General features: G+C 49.3%; 1 protein-coding gene, 1 long non-coding RNA gene and 2 other non-coding genes across 4 annotated transcripts in view; 2 read left to right on the forward strand and 2 right to left on the reverse strand.

Annotated features, from left to right (window-relative positions):
* Window positions 1-212: 212 nt before the first annotated feature.
* TRNAG-GCC (transfer RNA glycine (anticodon GCC)) lies at window positions 213-283 on the reverse strand. Its single transcript has one exon. It is a non-coding gene; the product is annotated as a tRNA-Gly (tRNA).
* A 157-nt stretch (window positions 284-440) lies between these two features.
* Window positions 441-14,090, forward strand: part of LOC125628548 (polyunsaturated fatty acid lipoxygenase ALOX15B-like) — a 92,874-nt gene continuing 79,224 nt past the window's right edge. The window contains exons 1-3 of the mRNA XM_075124055.1: window positions 441-991; window positions 1,853-2,238; window positions 3,362-3,443. The gene's annotated coding sequence lies outside the window, so the exon portion shown is untranslated. The remainder of the gene's footprint in view (window positions 992-1,852; window positions 2,239-3,361; window positions 3,444-14,090) is intronic.
* LOC142070360 (uncharacterized) lies at window positions 7,736-9,273 on the reverse strand. The gene is made up of 2 exons (XR_012666315.1): window positions 9,207-9,273; window positions 7,736-8,340 (listed from the first exon to the last, which is right to left on the reverse strand). It is a non-coding gene; the product is annotated as an uncharacterized LOC142070360 (long non-coding RNA).
* TRNAG-GCC (transfer RNA glycine (anticodon GCC)) lies at window positions 11,670-11,740 on the forward strand. Its single transcript has one exon. It is a non-coding gene; the product is annotated as a tRNA-Gly (tRNA).

A 14,090-nucleotide genomic window follows, 5' to 3' on the forward strand; every position in this document is an offset into this window, starting at 1 on the left:
GAAAGGAAAAAAGAAAGAAGGAAAGTGCAGGCCCAGAGTGAGAGGCAGAGGAGAGGGGTGTGAGGAAGAGGAAGGAGAAGAGGAAGGAAAAGGGGAAGACAAGAGACAGCCCCCAGGTTCACTGACCCAGCCCCTGAGATTCAAACTCTTCCCTGTGGCCTGCTCCACAAAAGGGGCACGGGGTGGAAATGAAGCCAAAAAAATTCCCACTGTGCATTGGCCGGGAATCGAACCCGGGCCTCCCGCGTGGCAGGCGAGAATTCTACCACTGAACCACCAATGCTACAGCTGACGGGCCCTCCACGGCCTTCCCCTGACAGATGTTCTCACATCTGCCGGCCTCCAGCTCTTGCACATTTCTGCCTGCAGGGCGTGCAAGGCACTGCCTTCTCTGATGCTGCTCCCCTCCTCTGGGCTGTCCTCCCAGGAACAGCGTCTCTCTGTGTGTGTGTCTCTGTGTGTGTGTGAGAGAAAGAGAGAGACAGGCAGAGAGCAGCAGGAAATGGGAACAGAGTGAGGGCTACATACAGCAATGACAGTGGCCTGGTCTATACTACCAGGCTGGGTTCAATTCAGCCGCATTAGGTTGATTTTAAAATGACTGCGTCAACACAACCGACCCCAGTCCGTCGACCTTAAAATCCACCGCTGTACTCCTCCCCGACAAGGGGAGTAGTGCTAAAATCGACCTTGCTGGGTCAAATTTGGGGTAGTGCGGATACAAATCGATGGTATTGGCCTCCAGGACCTATCCCAGTGTGACCGCTCTGGACAGCACTTTCAACTACCCCACCACTGTCCCTGGACACCTGCAAGGGGGGAGTCTCATGCATCAGGGAGGAGGATTTTGGGGATGCGGGGGAGGAAGAGAATGAGCAGCAGGCACGCGGTGAATCCGTTCTCCCCAGCAGCCAGGACCTTTTCATCACCCTGGAGCCAATACCCTCCCAAGGCGGGATCCCCGACCCTGAAGCCGGAGAAGGCACCTCTGGTGAGTGCACCTTTGTAACTACAGTACAGGGTTTAAAAGCAATAGTGTTTAATGTCTGATTTGCCCTGAAGAATTGGTACAGCTAAGGGAAAAGTCTATTCACATATCTGGGGATGGAGCGGGAACCCTCCAGGGACATCTCCATGAAGCTCTCCTGGATGTATCCTGAAAGCCTTTGCAGAAGGTTTCTGGGGAGGGCTGCCTTATTTTGTCCTCCACAGTAGGACACTTTACCACGCCAAGCCAGTAGCAAGTAGTCTGGAATCATTGCAGCACAAAGCATAGCAGCTAATGGTCCTGGGTTTTGGTGGCATTCAAGCCACATTCGGTCTTTGTCTTTCTGTGTAAGCCTCAGGAGAGTGATATCATTCATGGTCACCTGATTGAAATAGGGGAATTTTTGAAAGGGAACAGTAAAAGGACACAGTTCCTGCTGTTTGCGCTTGGCTAAAAGGGATCATCCCGGAGAATAGCCACACGGTGGGGTGGGGGTAGGTGTGTGCTGCACATCCACCCGAAAACCACAGCCTCTCCTTTTAAATGTGAAACCCAACCCGTTGCTTGCTATGGGAAAGGAGGGCGCTGCAGTGTGAAACCATTCCCACATGTTATGCATAAGAAGCCAACCCTGCGTACCCTGAGCCTTACCATGGCTGCCTGGAAACTGAATTCTGCTGCCCACCTGTGTGTGATGTGTCAGCATACCGGCAGGCATGCAATATAAAAGGCAAAATGTGACCGTGTACCTAAAGCACATGTGCTGTCTGCTGTGAATTGCTTGATTCACTGTGAAAGAGTCTCCCTTTTGTTCTCAGAAATGTATCACCTTAAATTTTACTCTCCCTTTTTATCTCCCCCCAGGTGCAAATGTTTTTACGCTCCCGCTATCATCTCTGTCCCTGAGGTTATTGCAGATTAGAAGGCGAAAAAAACGCACTCGAGATGCCATGTTTGCCGAGCTCATGCAGTCCTCCCCCACTGATAGGGCACAGCTGAATGCATGGAGGCATTCAGTGTTAGAGACCAGGAAAGCATTAAGTGAGCGTGACGCATAGAGGCAGAAGCGCAAAATGTGGAAGCAGGAGGTGATGCTGAGGCTATTGGGAGAGCAAATGGACATGATGAAGCATCTGGTGGAGCTGCAGGAAAGCCAACAGGAGCATAGACCCCCACTGCATCCATTGTATAACAGCCTGCCCTCCTCCCTGAGTTCCATAGCCTCCTCATCCAGACGCCCACGAATGCGGGTGAGTAGGCTCCGGGCACCCAGCCAGTGCACTCCAGAGGATGGTACATACAACAGAAGGCTGTCATTCAAACAGTTTGATTTGTAGTGTGGCAACAAAAAGCAATGTGGCCTTGTCCTTCCCTCCTCCCCCACCTCACCTGGACTATCTTGTCAGTTTTCTTACTTTTTTTTAATTAATAAAGAGAGAATGCATGGTTTCAAAACAATAGCTACTTTATTTTGAAGGCGGGAGGGAGGGTGGTTTTGTTACAGGGAATTAAAATCAGACAAGGGGGGAGGGTTTGCATCAAAGAGAAACACACACAATGGTCACACTGTAGCCTAGCCAGTCATGAAACTGGTTTTCAAAGACTCTCTGATGCGCAGCTTGCCTAGCTGTGCTCTTCTAATCGCCCTGGTGTCTGGATACTCAAAATCGGATGCCAGGCAATTTGCCTCAACCTCCCACCCAACCATAAATGTCTCCCCCTTACTCTCAGAGGTATGATGGAGCACACAGCAAGCAGCAATAACAATGGGAATGTTGGTTGCTCTGAGGTCTAACCTAGTCAGCAAACAGCGCCACTGCGCTTTTAAATGTCCAAAGGCACATTCTACCACCATTCTGCCCTTGCTCAGCCTATAGTTGAACTGCTCCTTACTACTGTCCAGGCTGCCTGTGTACGGCTTCATGAGCCATGGGAGCAAGGGGTAGGCTGGGTCCCCAGGGATAATTATTGGCATTTCAACACCCCCAGTGGTAATTTTGTGGTCTGGGAAGTAAGTCCCTTCTTGCAGCTGCTCGAACAGCCCAGAGTTCCTAAATATGCAAGCGTCATCCCACGGTGATGTCGGTGAGACGTCCCTTGTGATCCACCAGAGCTTGCAGCACTATTGAAATCCTCCTCATGCTGATGCCTCTTAGCCCGGTTCTGCATATACTCCAGGATAATGTGAGAGGTGTTTACAGTGCTCACAACAGCAGCGGTGACAGTGAGCTGAGCGGGTTCCATGCTTACCGTGGTATGGCATCTGCATGGAAAAAAGGCGTGAAACGATTGTCTGCTGTTGCTTTCACGGAGGGAGGGGCGGCTGATGACATGTACCCAAAAACACCCTCAACAATGTTTTTGCCCCATCAGGCACTGGGAGCTTAATCCAGAATTCCAATGGGCGGCGGAGACTGCGGGAACTGTGGGATAACTACCCACAGTGCACCCCTCGGTAAGTCGACACTAGCCACGGTAGTGAGGACACACTCTGCTGACTTAATGTGCTTAGTGTAGACATATGCAATCGACTGTCTAAAATCAATTTCTAAAAAGTGACATCTATAAAATTGACCTAATTTTGTAGTGTAGACATACTTAATGGTTAGAAACTGTCAGGGCTGGGGGAAGGGTGTCCCCCTCATTTGAGAGGTCCCCCAGAACAATGGAGGCTGAATTTGAGTGATCCATCCCCTGTTGTCCAGTCTCAGCATCTGGCAGACAGAAATTTGTGAACATGGGACACTCTGACCATCTTGGCTAACAGCCATTGATGGACCTATCCTCCAGGAACTTATATATATATTTGAACCCAGTTATATTTCTGGTCTTCACAACGTCCCTTGGCAACTCAGGGGTGGCGCCTGCCATCAGTATGGCAGGAGGCCATGCACCCACCTCAGCGCCCACTGTCCCTACACATGGCATCAGTACACAGGGCTTGAGGCGAACAGCTGGGCGGAGAGGTAGCAGCAGGGTGATGGATGCTGTAGGACCAGCAGCATCTGTCAAGCTGCTCATCCCTGCGGCCCTGAACAGCTGAACAGAGATTAAAAAGTCTGGGGCTTTTCCCCTTGGAACTGAGACAACCGAGAGGAGATATGACAGAGGTCTATAAAATCGTAACCAGTGTGGAGAAAGTGAACAAAGGAGGGTTATTTACCCCGTCACATAACACAAAAAGCTGGGGTCACCCAAAGAAATTAATAGGCAGCAGATATAAAACAAACAAAAGGAAGTATTTCTTCACACAACGCACCATCAACCTGTGGAACTCCTTGCCAGGGGATGTTGTGAAGGGCCATACATAGAACTGGGTTAAAAAAAGCCTTAGAGACATTCAGGGAGAAGAGATCCAGCTATTAGCCAAGATGGGCAGGGAGTCAACCCCATGCTCTGAGTGTCCCTAGCCTCTGTTTGCCAGAAGCTGGGAATGGCTGACAGGGGTGGATCACTCAATGATGACCTGTTCTCTCCCTCTGGGGCACCTGGCATTGGCCACTGTCAGAAAACAGGAAACTGGGCTAGATGTATGTTTGGTCTGACCCAGAATTGCCATTCTTATGACCCCTCCACCACTTCCTCCCCCGCCAAACCCTCCAGGGCCCACTGAACTGGGATTCTGCATCCACCCCTGATTCTAACCCTTCTTATTGGTTGAAGACCAGGTGTCGTGTCATGTCATCAGCGTTGGCGTCCCTTCTTCGGTTGCACCATGCAATAAAGGCAGCATCAGTTACATGACTCATTGTGTTGTCTCGCTCTGTGGCATGTGTTTTTCTCCTTGGCGCCCGGCACTCTTCTGTGTCTCGCATCGTTCTGTGCCTGCATTGCCGGGTTGAGTATAATGCTGTCGTGCAGAGATGTGTTACGGGGGGAGGTTATTTGTCAAGCCATACATAATTCATCGCTCACACGTTCTCGAGTCCCTTTTTGTTTGGTGTCTTTCGCCATTCCCACTCACGAAAGAGCATGTGGTAATTGCATTTTATTATCATCATTTTGGGGCTGCGGGAGAGCCTGAGTGATTTCAGTTAAAGCGATTTGCCACCTAGCCCCCCATGTCTCTCAGAATGTTGGGAATCATTAAGAAAGGGATAGAAAATAAGACAGAAAATATAATATATAAATATATATAAATATAAATATATACATCCATGGTACGCACACTTCTTGAATACTGTGTGCAGATGTGGTCAGCCCATCTCATAAAAGATATATTTGGAATTGGAAAAGGTTCAGAAAAGGGCAACAAAAATTATTAGGGGCATGGAACGGCTTCCATATGAGGAGAGATTAATAAGACTGGGGCTTTTCAGCTTGGAAAAGAGACAACTAAGGGGGGATATGCTAGAGGTCTATAAAATCATGACTGGTGTGGACAAAGTAAATAAGGAAGTGTTATTTACTTCTTCTCATAACACAAGAACTAGGGGTCACCCAATGAAATTAATGGGCAGCAGGTTTGAAACGAACAAAAGGAAGTATTTCTCCACACAACGCAGAGTCAACCTGTGGAACTCCTTGCCAGAGGATGTTGTTGTGAAGGCCAAGACTACAACAGGGTTCAAAAAAGAACTAGATAAATTCATGGAGGACAGGTCCATCAATGGCTATTAGCCAGGATGGGCAGGGATGGTGTCCCTAGCCTCTGTTTGCCAAAAACTGGGAATGGGCGACAGAGGATGGGACACTTGATGATTACCCAGAGGTGGGGAGCAGCATCAGAGAATGCAATGCCTTGTATACCCTGAAGGCAAAGATCTGCAAGAACTAGAGGCAGGCAGATGTGACAACATCTGTAAAGGGAAGGACCTCAGCAATAGCATTGGTGGTTCAAAGAAAAGGAGTACTTGTGGCACCTTAGAGACTAACCAATTTATTTGAGCATGAGCGAGCTGTAGCTCACGAAAGCTCATGCTCAAATAAATTGGTTAGTCTCTAAGGTGCCACAAGTACTCCTTTTCTTTTTGCGAATACAGACTAACACGGCTATTCCTCTGAAACCTGTCATTGGTGGTTCAGTGGTAGAATTCTCACCTGCCACATGGGAGGCCTGGGTTTGATTCCTGGCCAATGCACAGTTGTGGTTTTCTGGCCCCATTTCCACCCCATGCCGCTTTTGCAGAGCAGGGGAAAGCGCCCCATGGGGCCGGGCCACAAGGAAGAGTTTGAATCTCAGGGGCTGGGTCAGTGAACCCGGGCTGGCTCTTGTCTTCCCCTTTTTCTTCCTCTTCCTCACACCCCTCCCCTCAGCCTCTCACTCTAGGCCTGCACTTTCTTTCTTTCTTTCTTTCTTTCTTTCTTTCTTTCTTTCTTTCTTTCTTTGTCACTCACTCACAGTGACAGGATTGCTCCAAACCAGCCTTGGCATTAATTCAGAAAAATTGCTGGATGATGAAGGGGGGCAAGTTGTGTCAGGATATTGATATTACTGGTCATTATATCACGTCCTGTAAAGACCTAGGGGTGGGGGGACCAGATAGACCTATGAAAAGTTGATGCTGTTTTTTGCGGGGAGATGAACCAAGGGCTGGGGGAGGCCAACAGCCCCCCTTTGACCCATAGCAAATGATACCGCTTCCTGCCTCTCTTGATGGCTTCAGGTGTGGAGACCGGGGTGCTTTGGAGCAATCTTGTCACTTTCATCAGCTGGATGAGAGGAGGGGAATTGACACACACACCCCTGGCAGGCGTTCCCAGGCTCCCACCGCTGGGCTGGGGGCTGGGGTGGGGGGAAATCGGGAAACTGTTGCTGGAGTTCCCGGGATGGGGGGTTGCAAAGATTAGCTGAGAGTGTCTATGTGTAGGGTACCCAGGCTCACCCCATAGGAATAGGGCCCTGCCCTACCCGAATATCCCCTCCAGAGATACCCCCTCCAACTTGGGCCCACAGGGTCTGACTGTAGAAACTTGATGTGGGGCATTAGTTCCCCCCTGGATTCTCTCTACTGGTGAAAGCTAGTGCTGTCTCCTGGTGTCATTATCTGGAGGAATGAGAAGGCCATGGGGACATGAGGTTCGGGGAAGAAAGAAAAAGACAAAAAAGGGGGACATTGGGAAAGGGAAAAATTTAAAAATGGGAAAGAAAGAGGAAAAAAGAAAGTGGAAAAGGTTTAGAAAGAAAGAAAGAAAGAAAGAAAGAAAGAAAGAAAGAAAGAAAGAAAGAATAAGCTGTTCAAGCAGCTGCAAGAAGGGACTTACTTCCCAGACCACAAAATTACCACTGGGGGTGTTGAAATGCCAATAATTATCCTTGGGGACCTAGCCTACCCCTTGCTCCCATGGCTCATGAAGCCATACATAGGCAGCCTGGACAGTAGTAAGGAGCAGTTCAACTAAAGGCTGAGCAAGTTCAGAATGGTGGTAGAATGTGCCTTTGGATGTTTAAAAGTGCACTGGCGCAGATTGCTGACTGGATTAGACCTCAGTGCAACCAACATTCCCATTGTTATTGCTGCTTGCTGTGTGCTCCATCATACCTGTGAGAGTAAGGGGGAGACATTTATGGTGGGGTGGGAGGTTTAGGCAAATCGTCTGGCGACTGATTTTGAGCAGCCAGACACCAGAGCGATTAGAAGAGCATAGCTAGGCAAGCTGCGCATCAGAGAGACTTTGAAAACCAGTTTCATGACTGGCTAGGCTACGGTGTGTTTCTCCTTGATGCAAACCCACCCCCCTTGTCTGATTTTAATTCCCTGTAACAAAACCACCCTACCTCCCGCCTTCAAAATAAAGTAACTATAGTTTTGAAGCCATGCATTCTCTCTTTATTAATTAAAAAAAGTGAGATAACTGACAAGATAGCCCAAGTGAGGTAGGGTGGGGTGTGGTGGGGGAAGAGGGAAGGACAAGGCCACATTGCTTTTTGTAGCCACACTAAAAATCAAACTGTTTGAATGACAGCCTTCTGTTCTTTGGTCCATCCTCTGGAGTGCACTGACTGGGTGCCCGGAGCCTCCCCACCTGCGTTCTTGGGCGTCTGGGTGAGGAGACTATGGAACTTGGGGAGGAGGGCAGGCTGTTGTACAATGGATGCAGTGGAGGTCTGTGCTCCTGTTGGCTTTCCTGCAGCTGCACCAGACCTTTCATCATGTCCGTTTGCTCTCCCATTAGCCTCAGCATCACCTCCTGCTTCCACATTTTGCGCTTCAGCCTCTATGCGTCACGCTCACTTAATGCTTTCCTGGCCTCTAACACTGAATGCCTCCATGCATTCAGCTGTGCCCTATCAGTGGGGGAGGACTGCATGAGCTCGGCAAACATGGCATCTTGAGTGCATTTTTTTCGCCTTCTAATCTGCAATAACCTCAGGGACAGAGATGATAGCGGGAGCGTAAAAACATTTGCACCTGGGGGGAGATAAAAAGGGAGAGTAAAATTTAAGGTGATACATTTCTGAGAACAAAAGGGAGACTCTTTCACAGTGAATCAAGCAATTCACAGCAGACAGCACATGTGCTTTAGGTACAAGGTCACATTTTGCCTTTTATATTGCGTGACTTCCGGTATGGTGACACATCACACACAGGTGGGTAGCAGAATTCAGTTTCCAGGCAGTCATGGTAAGGCTCAGGGTACGCGGGGTTGGCTTCTTATGCATAACACGTGGGAATGGTTTCAAACTATAGCGCCATCCTTTCCCATAGCAAGCAACGGGTTGGGTTTCACATTTAAAAGGAGAGGCTGTGGTTTTCGGGTGGATGTGCAGCACACACCTCCCCCCACCCCACCATGTGGCTATACTCTGGGATGATCCTTTTTAGCCAAGCGCAAACAGCCCAGCATGAACAGTGTCCTTTTACTGTTCCCTTACAAAAATTCCCCTATTTCAATCAGGTGACCATGAATGATATCACTCTCTTGAGGCTTACACAGAAAGACAAAGACCGAATGTGGCTTGAATGCGACCAAAACTCAGGACCATTAGCTGCCATGCTTTGTGCTGCAATGATTCCAGACTACTTGCTACTGGCTTGGCGTGGTAAAGTGTCCTACTGTGGAGGACAAAATAAGGCAGCCCTCCCCAGAAACCTTCTGCAAAGGCATTCAGAGTAGCTCCAGGAGAGCTTCATGGAGATGTCCCTGGAGGGTTCCCGCTCCATCCCCAGACATGTGAATAGACTTTTCCCTTAGCTGTACCAATTCTTCAGGGCAAATCAGACATTAAACACTATTGCTTTTAAACCCTGTACTGTAGTTACAAAGGTGCACTCACCAGAGGTGCCTTCTCCGGCTTCAGGGTCGGGGATCCCGCCTTGGGAGGGTATTGGCTCCAGGGTGATCATAGAATCATAGAATCATAGAATATCAGGGTTGGAAGGGACCTTAGGAGGTCATCTAGTCCAACCCCCTGCTCAAAGCAGGACCAATCCCCATTTGCCCCATATCCCTAAATGGCCTCCTCAAGGGTTGAACTTACAACCCTGGGTTTAGCAGGCCAAAGCTCAAACCACTGAGCTATCCCTCCCCCCGATGAAAAGGTCCTGGCTGCTGGGGAGAACGGATTCACCGCGTGCCTGCTGCTCATTCTCTTCCTCCCCCGCATCCCCAAAATCCTCCTCCCTGATGCATGAGACTCCCCCCTTGCAGGTGTCCAGGGACAGTGGTGGGGTAGTTGAAAGTGCTGTCCAGAGCGGTCACACTGGGATAGGTCCTGGAGGCCAATACCATCGATTTGTATCCGCACTACCCCAAATTTGACCCAGCAAGGTCGATTTTAGCACTACTCCCCTTGTCGGGGAGGAGTACAGCGGTGGATTTTAAGGTCGACGGACTGGGGTCGGTTGTGTTGACGCAGTCATTTTAAAATCAACCTAATGCGGCTGAATTGAACCCAGCCTGGTAGTATAGACCAGGCCACTGTCATTGCTGTATGTAGCCCTCACTCTGTTCCCATTTCCTGCTGCTCTCTGCCTGTCTCTCTCTTTCTCTCACACACACACAGAGACACACACACAGAGAGACGCTGTTCCTGGGAGGACAGCCCAGAGGAGGGGAGCAGCATCAGAGAAGGCAGTGCCTTGCACGCCCTGCAGGCAGAAATGTGCAAGAGCTGGAGGCCGGCAGATGTGAGAACATCTGTCAGGGGAAGGCCCTGGAGGCCCCTTTTGGCCCCATTTCTACCCCATGCCCCTTTTGCGGAGCAGGGGAACTCACCCCTTGGACAGGGCCACAAGCAAGAGTTTGAATCTCAGGGGCTGGGTCAGTGAACCTGGGGACTTGCTCTTGTCTTCCCCTTTTCCTTCCTCTTCTCCTTCCTCTTCCTCACACCCCTCCCCTCTGCCTCTCACTCTAAGCCTGCACTTTCTTTCTTTCTTTCTTTCTTTCTTTCTTTCTTTCTTTCTTTCTTTCTTTCTTTCTTTCTTTCTTGGGTTTTCTTTCTTTCTTAGATTTTGTCTTTCTTTTTTTAATGGGATTTTGTTTCTTTCTTTGAGATTTTCTTTCTTTCTTCCTTCCTTTATTGGTCTTCCTTCCTTTATTGGTCTTTCTTTCTTTCTTTCTTTCTTTCTTTCTTTCTTTCTTTCTTTTAAATTTTCTCTTTTTTCGTTCTTCCTTCCTTCCCTCCTTCCTTCCTTCCTTTGTTCCTCACTCACTCACAGTGACAGGATTGCTCCAAACCGGCCTTGGCATTAATTCAGAAAAATTCCTGGGTGGTGAAGGGGAGCAAGTTGTGTCAGGATATCGATATTACCGGTCATTATATCACGTCCTGTAAAGACCTGGGGGGAGGGGGGGGGCAGGAGTAGGACCAGATAGACCTTTGAAAAGTTGTTGTTGGTTTGTTGTGGGGGAAATGAACCAAGGGCTGGGGGGGCCAACAGCCCCCTTTTGACCTATAGCAAATGATACCGCTTCCTGCCTCTCTTGATGGCTTCAGGTGTCTAGATTGGGGTGCTTTGGAGCAATCTTGTCACTTTCATCAGCTGGATGAGAGGAGGGGAATTGACACACACACCCCTGGTAGGCGTTCCCAGGCTCCCACCGCTGGGCTGGGGGCTGGGGTGGGGGGAAATCGGGAAACTGCTGCTGGAGTTCCCGGGATGGGGGGTTGCAAAGATTAGCTGAGAGTGTCTGTGTGTAGGGTGCCCAGGCTCACCCCACAGGAATAGGGCCCTGCCCTACCCGAATATCCCCTCCAGAGATACCCCCTCCAACTTGGGCCCACAGGGTCTGGCTGTAGAAACTTGAAGTGGGGCATTGGTCCCCCCTGGATTCTCTCTACTGGTGAAAGCTGGTGCTGTCTCCTGGTGTCGTTATCTGGAGGCATGAGAAGGCCAGGGGGACATGGGTTTGGGGGAAGAAAGAAAAAGACCCGAACTAGTGACAAAATGCACAGGAAGAGGCCTAAAATCTCCCTCTCTAGGAAAACTTGATTCCAACAAAGCTGATACCAGGGACACCAGCATCCCCAGTCTAGTGCAAAGATGCCTTTGCCTCCCTGGGGAGAAGACAATGACCCGGGGGGAAGTGGAATTTCTGGACTAGACCCAAGCAGATGGGGCCCAGATGGTGGAAGCTGGCAGGAGCTTTGTAAAGTCAGCTGGGCAAGGGAGGAGGAGGGAGCCTGCTTGCACGACCCCAGCGTGCCCTGGCACGTGTGCAAAGGAAGCAGAAATTACACTGGATGAATGTTACAATAGCTGTGAAAACTGCAGGGCTGAGGGATCACCCAGCAGCAGCATTGGTGGTTCAGTGGTAGAATTCTCGCCTGCCACGCGGGAGGCCCGGGTTCGATTCCCGGCCAATGCAAGTGCAAACTTTTAGCTTCCATCTTTCCCTCTTTCAATTTTTGCCTTCTTTCTCTATTTTCCTTCTTCTTTTTTTCCTGTTTTCCTCTTGCATCTTTCTTTCTTTCTTTCTTGTCCTTGTTTTTTGTCTGTCTTTCCTTCTTTCCCAGGTTTTTGTTTGGTCTTATTTCTCTTCCTTTCTTAGCATTTCTTAGTTTTCTCTCCCTCTTGCTTGGCTTTTCGCCCCTCCACCCCTGGAAACTTGGCCACCCCATTCAACCCCATAAAAGGTTGGTACAAGGAGGAGGGTGACAAATTAACCTCTGAGGACAGGACAAGAAGCAAGGGGCTTAAATCACAGCCAGGGCAGTTTAGGGAAAATGTCCTGTCAGGGTGGTTAAGTGCTGGAATAAATTGCCCAGGGAGGTGGTGGGCTCTCCATCGTTGGGGATTTTTAAGAGCAGGCTGGACAAACACCTGTCAGGGATGGGTTAAATAACAGAATCATAGAACCACAGAAGATCAGGGTTGGAAGGGACCTCAGGAGGCATCTAGTCCAGCTTCCCCAAACGGAGGGGTTCATGCACCACTCCTGAGTAACACCACTCTCCCCGACCCACTGGGAATCCCGGATTCTTTCTCGGGTGCAAAGATGCCCCTGCCGGGATCCCTGGGCTTGCCAAGCTGTAGTTGGAATTGCTGTGGGCCATACTGGTGGCTTCGTGACATTAAGAAGAAGGGGTTTTCCCTGCACACAACTGGGCTGCAATGTTATGCTTAGGGCCCTTCGTTTTCGGGTTTTATTTTATTGACTTTTTCCTGGGCATTTATAAGTGTTTAGAAAGACTCCTAGCAAAAAACATCAGTGCTAAAAATAACGTCTCTGGGTCAATAGCGAGGTTTATTTTGGCGGCTGAAAAGCAGCAAGTAGATTAATGCTTCCACCAACGGAGCCCAGTGCGGTTTCCTGCGGAACGAAAACAGAACTCAAACCACAATGCTACCTCGGAGCCTGCCCCGGTTTGCTTACTGTGTGTATCTCCTAGACCACCTCCACACAGAGATATGTAACCGTAACACAGCTGTCGTAGCCAGTGTGTCGCATTTTCCTAGCAAAGCGAGTTCCTTTTTTGATATAGTTGAACGGTACAAAAATGGGGCAAAAACGAGGAAAATACTGAATAATACTTTTGGTTTTGTTCAATATCTTCATAAATGATCTGGAGGATGATGTGGATTGCACTCTCAGCAAATTTGCTGATGATACTAAACTAGGAGGAGTGGTAGATACGGTGGCAGGTAGGGATAGGATACAGGGGGACCTAGACAAATTGGAGGATTGGGCCAAAAGAAATCTGATGAGGTTCAATAAGGATAAGTGCAGGGTCCTGCACTTAGGACGGAAGAACCCAATGCACAGCTACAGACTAGGGACCGAATGGCTAGGCAGCAGTTCTGCGGAAAAGGACCTAGGGGTGACAGTGGACGAGAAGCTGGATATGAGTCAGCAGTGTGCCCTTGTTGCCAAGAAGGCCAATGGCATTTTGGGATGCATAAGTAGGGGCATAGCGAGCAGATTGAGGGACTTGATCGTCCCCCTCTATTCGACATTGGTGAGGCCTCATCTGGAGTACTGTGTCCAGTTTTGGGCCCCACACTACAAGAAGGATGTGGATAAATTGGAGAGAGTCCAGCGAAGGGCAACAAAGATGATTAGGGGTCTGGAACGCATGGCTTATGAGGAGAGGCTGAGGGAACTGGGATTGTTTAGCCTGCAGAAGAGAAGAATGAGGGGGGATTTGATAGCTGCTTTCAACTACCTGAGAGGTGGTTCCAGAGAGGATGGTTGTAGACTATTCTCAGTGGTAGAAGATGACAGGACAAGGAGTAATGGTCTCAAGTTGCAGTGGGGGAGGTTTAGGTTGGATATTAGGAAAAAAATTTTCACTAGGAGGGTGGTGAAACTCTGGAATGCGTTACCTAGGGAGGTGGTGGAATCTCCTTCCTTAGAAGTTTTTAAGGTCAGGCTTGACAAAGCCCTGGCTGGGATGATTTAATTGGGGATTGGTCCTGCTTTGAGCAGGGGGTTGGACTAGATACCTCCTGAGGTCCCTTCCAACCCTGATATTCTATGATTCTATGATTCTATGGTAAAACCCGGGATTTTTTCCGGTCAAGATCAGTGCAACCTGAAAACGAAGGGCCTTAGTTAACGTGGCCTGGGACAGCCAGCTGCAGCGCTGCTGGGTCAGTGGCAGGCTTCGGGGCTGCCATCCAGAGCTCTCTCTCATCTCTTTCTGATTTCTTGATGTTTCTTCTCTAATGTCCCCTGAAAAAAAATCTAGCTTGCTTTTCTTACATGGCCATCACAT

This window comes from Caretta caretta, chromosome 28 (assembly GCF_965140235.1).
Source record: "Caretta caretta isolate rCarCar2 chromosome 28, rCarCar1.hap1, whole genome shotgun sequence".
Taxonomy (NCBI): domain Eukaryota; kingdom Metazoa; phylum Chordata; order Testudines; family Cheloniidae; genus Caretta; species Caretta caretta.